This window comes from Arachis ipaensis, chromosome B8, assembly GCF_059453495.1.
Source record: "Arachis ipaensis isolate K30076 ecotype BB chromosome B8, ASM5945349v1, whole genome shotgun sequence".
NCBI lineage: Eukaryota > Viridiplantae > Streptophyta > Magnoliopsida > Fabales > Fabaceae > Arachis > Arachis ipaensis.
Genome location: NC_142443.1, coordinates 85,826,826 through 85,835,968, shown reverse-complemented (window position 1 = coordinate 85,835,968; position 9,143 = coordinate 85,826,826). Strand labels below are relative to the sequence as shown.

Below are 9,143 nucleotides of genomic sequence, written 5' to 3'. Positions count from 1 at the left end.
CAATTTCATTTCATTAAAAAAGGAGGGCTGGCTCTGCTAGAGAGCAATAGGAGTAGTAGTAGGATAGAATAGAAAGCTCTCTCTGATACACTTTTAATTTTCTGCACTCTCTACATTTCAGAATTCAATTCAGCTTTATGAAATTTCCATTGCTTATACTTCTCTGCTACAATTTCCTTCTCTACTACAATTTCCTTTTCTACTACGATTTCCTTCTCTGTAATTCTATTTTCTGCCACTTTACAATTCTGTTCATGATTTAGCTTGATTTAATTTTTCTGAAATTTAAATTTCCAGTTACTTGTTCTCAAGATCTCTTCAATTGCTTGCTTTATTGCTTTCTTTAAATTCCCTGCACCCAATTCCCTTTACATTTGTTGTACTTTACATTTCTTGCTCTTTAAGTTTGAGTCAATTTAATTTTTGCACTTTATAATTCCTGCAATTTACTTTCTGTTGCTTCAATTTCATCCAATTCAACACTGTTAGCTTAACTAGACTAATTAATCACTAAAATTGCTCAATCCATCAATCCCTGTGGGATCGACCTCACTCTTGTGAGTTATTACTACTTGATGCGATCCGGTACACTTGACGGTGAGTTTGTGTGTAATCTAATTTTCCCAATTGGTGTTTTGAAGGCTGTCCTGTATACCCAAAGAGCATCATCCAGCTTCTTTGACCAGTCTTTTCCTGAAGCTCCCACTGTCTTTTCCAGAATTTTTTTTAGCTCTCTGTTGGATACCTCTATCTGACCACTTGTTTGGGGGTGATAGGGTATGGCAACCTTGTGCTTCACCCTATATCTCTGGAGGAGGGTCTCCAGTGGCCTATTGCAAAAATGGCTCCCTCTATCACTGATGAGTGCTCTGGGAACTCCAAACTGGCTAAAGATATTATTTTTGAGGAAGTTCAGGACCACCTTGTTATCATTTGTAGGTGTCGCAATGGCCTCCACCCATTTGGACACATAGTCCACTGCCACCGAAATGTAATTGTTTGAGTATGAAGTTGGGAATGGTCCCATGAAATCAATCCCCCATACGTCAAACAGCTCAAGTTCCAAGATGAATTGCTGTGGCATCTCATTCTTCTTGGGCAGATTTCTAGCCCGCTGACATTCATTACAGTTTTTCACTAGTTCTCGTGCATCTTTGAAGATGGTGGGCCAAATGAACCCGCACTGCAAGACTTTTTCTGTAGTTCTTTCTCCTCCAAAATGGCCTGGTGCACGAAATTGTGATCTCTAAAACGGCGCCAAAAACTTCGTACGCATGTTCATAATCTCAATTCTTTTTCACAACTCCACACAACTAACCAGCAAGTGTACTAGGTCGTCCAAGTAATAAACCTTACGTGAGTAAGGGTCGATCCCACGGAGATTGTCGGCTTGAAGCAAGCTATGGTTATCCTTGTAAATCTCAGTTAGGCAGATTCAAATGGTTATGAGGTTTTGATAATTAAAATATAATTAAAATATAAAATAAGATAGAAATACTTATGTAATTCATTGGTGGGATTTCAGATAAGTGTATGGAGATGCTTTGTTGCTTCTAAATCTCTGCTTTCCTACTGTCTTCATTCAATCATTCATACTCCTTTCCATGGCAAGCTGTATGTTGGGAGATCACCGTTGTCAATGGCTACCATCCGTCCTCTTAGTGAAAATGGTCCAAATGCGCTATCACCGTACGGCTAATCATCTGTCGGTTCTCGATCATGTTGGAATAGGATCCATTGATCCTTTTGCGTCTGTCACTACGCCCAACACTCGCGAGTTTGAAGCTCGTCACAGTCATCCCTTCCCAGATCCTAATTGAAATACCACAGATAAGGTTTAGACTTTTCGGATCTCAGGAATGGCCGCCAATTGATTCTAGCTTATTCCACGAAGTCTCTGATCTTTCGGAATAGAGGCTAAGAGATATACACTCAAGCTAGTACAGATAGAACGGAGGTGGTTGTCAGGCACGTGTTCATAGGTGAGAATGATAATGAGTGTCACGGATCATCACATTCATCAGGTTGAAGTGCGAGTGAATATCTTAGAATAAGAATAAGTTTGAATTGAATAGAAAAACAATAGTACTATACTTTGCATTAATTCATGAGGAACAGCAGAGCTCCACACCTTAATCTATGGGGTGTAGAAACTCCACTGTTGAAAATACATAAGTGATAATGGTGTTCATAGGCTTCGGCCCCAGAGGGGGAACCAGAATGACCAAGACTTCGAATACAATAGTAAAAAGTCCTATTTATACTAAATTAGTTACTAGGGTTTACAGAGATAAGTATATGATGCAGAAATCCACTTCCGGGGCCCACTTGGTGTGTGCTTGGGCTGAGCATTGAGCTTTACACGTGTAGAGACTTCTCTTGGAGTTAAACGCCAGGTTGCAGCCTGTTTGTGCCGTTTAACTCTGGTTTGTAACTTGTTTCTAGCGTTTAACTTCATAATACGGCAGAAATTGGCGTTTGAACGCCAATTTGCGTTGTCAAAACTTGAGCAAAGTATGAACTATTATACATTTCTGGAAAGCCCTGGATGTCTACTTTCCAACGCAATTGAGAGCGCGCCAATTGGCTTTCTGTAGCTCTATAAAATCCACTTCAAGTTCATGGAGGTCAGAATCCAACAGCATCTAAAGTCCTTTTTCAGCCTCTGAATCAGATTTTTGCTCACGTCCGTCAATTTCAGCCAGAAAATACCTGAAATCATAGAGAAACACACAAACTCATAGTAAAGTCCAGAAATGTGAATTTTGCTTGAAAACTAATAAAAATATACTAAAAACTAACTAAATCATACTAAAAACTACCTAAAAACAATGGCAAAAAGCGTATAAATTATCCGCTCATCACAACACCAAACTTAAATTGTTGCTGGTCCCCAAGCAACTAAAAATCAAATAGGATAAAAAGAAGAGAATATACTATAAATTCAAAAATATCAATGAAACTTAGCTCCAATTAGATGAGTGGGACTAGTAGCTTTTTGCCTCTGAACAGTTTTGGAATCTCGCTTTATCCTTTGAAGTTCAGAATGATTGGCATCTATAGAAACTCAAAATTTAGATAGTGTCATTGATCTCCTAGTTCAGTATGTTGATTCTTGAACACAGCTACTTTATGAGTCTTGGCCGTGGCCCTAAGCACTTTGTTTTCCAGTATTACCACCGGATACATAAATGCCACAGACACATAACTGGGTGAACCTTTTCAGATTGTGACTCATTTTTGCTAGAGTCCCCAATTAGAGGTGTCCAGGGTTCTTAAGCACACTCTTTTTTCTTTAGATCATGACTTTAACTGCTCAGTCTCAAGCCTTTGGCTTGACACCTTCACGCCACAAGCACATGGTTAGGGACAGCTTGGTTTAGCTGCTTAGGCCAGGATTTTATTCCCTGGGCCCTCCTATCCATTAATGCTCAAAGCCTTGGATCGTTTTTACCCTTGCCTTTTAGTTTAAAGGGTACTGGCTTTTTGCTCTTGCCTTTTGGTTTAAAGAGCTCTTGGCCTTTTCTGCTTGCTTTTTCTTTTTCTTTATTTTTCTTTTTTTTTCACATCCTTTTGCATTTTCACTGTTTTTTCATGCTTCAAGAATCAATTTTATGATTTTTCAGATTATCAATAACATTTCTCCTTTTTCATTATTCTTTCAAGATCCAACAATTTTAACATTCATAAACAACAAATTCAAAAGACATATGCACTGTTCAAGCATTCATTCAGAAAACAAAAAGTATTGTCACCACATCAAAATAATTAAACTAATTTCAAGGATGAATTCGAAATTCATGTACTTCTTGTTCTTTTGTAATTAAAATATTTTTCATTTAAGAGAGCTGATGGATTCGTAGGACATTCATAGCTTTAAGGCATAGACACTTAAACACTAATGATCATGTAATAAAGACACAAACATGAATAAAACATAAAGCATAGAGAACGAAAACAGAAAAAATAAATAGACAAGGAGATTAAGGAACGGGTCCACCTTAGTGAGGGTGGCGTCTTCCTCCTCTTGAAGAACCAATGGTGCTCTTGAGATCCTCAATGTCTCTTCCTTGCCTCTGATGCTCCTCCTTCACAGCTCTTTGATCTTCTCTAATTTCATGGAGGAGGATGGAATGCTCTTGGTGCTCCACCCTTAGTTGTCCTATGTTGGAACTTAATTCTCCTAGGGAGGTGTTAATTTGCTTCCAATAGTTGTGTGGAGGAAAGTGCATCCCTTGAGACATCTCAGGGATTTCATGATGAGGAACTTCCTCATGCTCTTGTTGAGGTCCATGAGTGGGCTCTCTTGTTTGCTCCATTCTCTTTTTAGTGATGGGCGTGATTGGACCTTTGAGATGAATCTCTCCATCTCCCATTACTCAGAGGTGGAAGCAATTGCCTTCCCTTTCCTCTTTCTTGAGGTTTCTCTGGCCTTAGCATCCCTGCTCCATTTAGGCGTGTAAATGCCCTTAGAGTGCAATCCTGGCATTTAACGTCAGAATGCTGCTTGTTTCTAGCGTTAAACGCCAGCTTTTCTCCCTTTATTGGCGTTTAACGCCAAGTTGGTGCTTGTTTTTGGCGTTAAACGCCAGACTTTAGCTTGTTTCTGGCATTTAACGCCAGCTTGATGCTTCTTTCCAGTGTTAAACGCCAGTCTGATACTTCTTACTGGCGTTTAGACACCAGTAAGCTTATCCTCCAGGGTGTTCTATTTTTAATGCTGTTTTTCATTTTGTTTTTGATTTTTCAATTGTTTTTGTGACTTCACATGATCATCAACCTATAGAAAACATAAAATAACAATGGAAAATAAATAGATATAATTAAATAACATTGGGTTGCCTCCCAATAAGTGCTTCTTTAATCTCAATAGCTTGATAGTGAGCTCTCATGGAGCCTCACAGATAATCAGAGCAAGGTTGGGGTCTCTCAACACCAAACTTAGAGTTTGGTTGTGGCCTCCCAACACCAAACTTAGAGTTTGAATGTGGGGGCTTTGTTTGACTCTATATTGAAATAAGCTTTTCATGCTTCTTCTCCATGGTTACAGAAGGAGAACCTTGAGTCTTGAATACAAGGTAGTCCTCATTTAACTGAAGGACCAACTCTCCTCTGTCAAGATCAATCACAGCTTTTGCTGTGGCTAGGAAGGGTTTGCCAAGGATGATGGATTCATCCTCATCCTTCCCAATATCTAGGATTATGAAATCAGCAGGGATGTAAAGGTCTTCAACCTTCACTAGCACGTCCTCTAGTAGTCCATAAGCCTGTTTCATTGATTTTTCTGCCATCTCTAGTGAGATTTTTGCAGCTTCTACCTCAAAGACTCCTAGTTTCTCCATTACAGAGAGTGGCATGAGGTTTATCCTTGACCCCAGGTCACATAGAGCCTTCTTAGAGGTCATGGTGCCTATGGTACAAGGTATGAAGAACTTTCCAAGATCCTGTTTCTTCTGAGATAATTTCAGTTGAACCAGATCATTTTGTTCATTGATGAGCAATGGAGGTTCATCCTCCCAAGTCTCATTATCAAATAACATGGCATTCAGCTTCATGATTGCTCCTAGATATTTAGCAACTTGCTCTTCAGTGATGTCTTCATCCTCTTTAGAGGAAGAATATTCATCAGAGCTCATGAATGGCAGAAGGGAGTTCAATGGAATCTCTATGGTCTCTATATGAGCCTCAGATTCCTTTGGTTCCTTAAAGGGGAACTCCTTTCTGTCCAGAGGACGTCCCATGAGACTTTTCTCACTGGGACTCACGTCCTCCTCACTCTCTCCAGGTTCGGCCATGTTGGTCATGGTTATGGCCTTGCACTCTCTCTTGGGATTTTCTTCTGTATTGCTTGGGAGAGTACTGGGAGGAGTTTCAGTAATCTTCTTACTAGGCTGACCCACCTGTGCCTCCAAATTTCTAATGGAGGACCTTGTTTCATTCATAAAACTTAGTGTGGTCTTGGATAGATCAGAGACTATGGTTGCCAGGCCAGAATGGCTCTATTCAGAATTCTCTGTCTGTTGCTGAGAAGATGATAGAAAAGGCTTGCTATTGCTAAACCTATTTCTTCCACAATTATTATTGAAGCCTTGTTGAGGCTTCTGTTGGTCCTTCCATAAGAAATTTGGAAGATTTCTCCATGAAGGATTATAGGTGTTTCCATAGGGTTCTCCCATGTAATTCACCTCTGCCATTGCAGGGTTCTCAGGATCATAAGCTTCTTCTTCAGAAGATGCTTCTTTAGTACTATTGGATGCAGCTTGCAATCCATTCAGACTCTGAGAAATCATATTGACTTGTTGAGTCAATATTTTGTTCTGAGCCAATATGGCATTCAGAGTATCAATTTCAAGAACTCCCTTCTTTTGAGGTGTCCCATTGTTCACAGGATTCCTCTCAAAGGTGTACATGAACTGGTTATTTGCAACCATTTTAATGAGTTCCTGAGCTTCTGTAAGGGTTTTTAGATGAAGAGATCCTCCTGTAGAATGGTCCAATGATATTTTTGACAACTCAGACAGACCATCATAGAATATACATATGATGCTCCATTCCGGAAGCATGTCAGTAGGACACCTTTTGATCAATTGCTTATATCTTTCCCAAGCTTCATAGAGGGACTCACCTTCCTTTTGTCTGAAGGTTTGGATTTCCACTCTAAGCTTGCTCATCTTTTGAGGTGGAAAGAATTTGGCCAGGAAAGCAATGACCAGCTTTTCCCAAGAGTTCAGGCTTTCCTTAGGATGTGAATCCAACCATGTTCTAGCTCTGTCTCTTACAGCAAAAGGGAAAAGCATAAGCCTATAGATCTCAGGATCAACTCTATTGGTCTTGACAGTGTCACAGATTTGCGAGAATTCAGCTAAGAACTGATGAGGATCTTCCAATGGAAGTCCATGAAACTTGCAATTCTGTTGCATTAGAGAAACTAATTGAGGCTTAAGCTCAAAGTTGTTTACTCCAATGGCAGGAATTGAGATGCTTCTTCCACAAAAGTCAGAGGAAGGTGCAATGAAGTCACCAAGCATATTCCTTGTATTGTTGGCATTGTTGTTATTTGGTTGGGCCATGTTTCCTTCTTTTTCGAAAATTTTTGTCAGGTCTTCTCTAGAGGGTTGTGCTTTAGCTTCTCTTAGTTTCCTCTTAAGAGTCCTTTCAGGTTCAGGATCAGCTTCAATAAGAATGTCTTTGTCCCTATTCCTGCTCATATGAAAAAGAAGAGAACAGAAAAGAATAGGAATCCTCTATGTCACAGTATAGAGATTCCTTTATGTGAGTAGAAGAAGAGAAGAATAGAAGAAGGAGAAGAGAAAAAAATTCGAAATTTAAATTAAAATAAAAGGAAAATATTTTTGTTTTTATTTTAATTATAAGTTAGAATTAGAAAATTAAAAAGAGAAATAAAATTAAATTAAAATTTGAAATAATTAGTTAATTAAAAAGAATTTTGAAAAAGTGGGTAGGAGTTTTCAAAAATTAGAGAGAGAAAATTAGTTAGGTGGCTTTGAAAAAGATATGATTGAAGTAGAAAACTTTTAAAATCAAACCAAAAGGTCAAGTAGTTAATTGAAAAAGATTTGAAAATCAAATTTGAAAAGATAAGAAGTTAGAAAAGATTTTCAAATTGATTGTGAAAAATATATGATTGAAATTTATTTTGAAAAAGATTTGAAAAGGAAATTAAAAAGATTTGATTTTTGAAATTAAAGTTGATTACTTGACTAACAAGAAACTAAAAAGATATGATTTTAAAATTCAAAGATTGAACCTTTCTTAATAGGCAAGTAACAACTTGAAAATTTTTGAATCAAAATATTAAATGTTAGTGAGATTTTTGAAAATATGAAGTAAGAATAAGAAAAAGATTTTGAAAATCAATTAAAAAAATTTCGAAAATATGTAAAGATAAATGAAAAAGATTTGATTTTTGAAAAAGATTTCAAAAGATAGAATTTTGAAATTGAAATTTATGAGTAAAACAAGGAAAGATATATTTTTTTGATTTTTGGATTTTTAGTAAAGAGAGAGAAAAAATACCAAATTGAAACAAAGCATAGAAATTATGAATCAAAACAACTAATGCATGCAAGAACACTTTGAATGTCAAGATGAACACCAAGAACACTTTGAAGATAAAGATGAACATCAAGACTTATTTTTGAAGATTTTTAAGAAAAGAAAAACATGCAAGACACCAAACTTAGAAATTTTCAAACTTTAGACACTAATAATTCAAAAATACATATGAGAAACAAGAAAAGACACAAAACATAAAAATGCAAAGATCAAACAAAAAAGATCATTAAGAACAACTTGAAGATCATGAGGAACACATGCATGAATTTTTCGAAAAAAAATTTTAGAAAAAAAAAGGATGCAATTAACATAAAACTTAAAATTTGATACTAGACTCAAACAGGAAACATAAAATTATTTTTGCTTTTATGATTTTATTAATTTTTTTTGGATTTTTCGAAAATAAAAAGCTTTAAAAATAAAATAAAATTAGCTAATCTGAGCAACAAGATGAACCGTTAGTTGTTCAAACTCGAACAATCCCCAGCAACGGCGCCAAAAACTTGGTGCATGAAATTGTGATGTCTAAAACGGCGCCAAAAACTTGGTTCGCACGTTCATAATCTCAATTCTTTTTCACAACTCCGCACAACTAACCAGCAAGTGCACTGGGTCGTCCAAGTAATAAACCTTACGTGAGTAAGGGTCGATCCCACGGAGACTGTCGGCTTGAAGCAAGCTATGGTCATCCTTGTAAATCTCAGTCAGGTAGATTCAAATGGTTATGAGGTTTGGATAATTAAAATATAAAATAAGATAGAAATACTTATGTAATTCATTGGTGGGATTTCAGATAAGCATATGGAGATGCTTTGCTCCTTCTGAATCTCTGCTTTCCTACTATCTTCATTCAATCATTCATACTCCTTTCCATGGCAAGCTGTATGTTGGGGGATCATCATTGTCAATGGCTACCGTCCATCCTCTCAGTGAAAATGGTCCAAATGCGCTGTCACTGCACAGCTAATCATCTGTCGGTTCTTGATCATGTTGGAATAGGATCCATTGATCCTTTTGCGTCTGTCACTACGCCCAACACTCGCGAGTTTGTAGCTCGTCACAGTCAT

General features: G+C 37.4%; 1 non-coding gene across 1 annotated transcript; it reads left to right on the top strand.

The window, feature by feature from the left end:
- Positions 1-6,557: 6,557 nt before the first annotated feature.
- LOC148548692 (small nucleolar RNA R71) lies at positions 6,558-6,665 on the top strand. The gene has a single exon (XR_015897931.1). It is a non-coding gene; the product is annotated as a small nucleolar RNA R71 (small nucleolar RNA).
- The last annotated feature ends 2,478 nt before the right edge of the window (positions 6,666-9,143 follow it).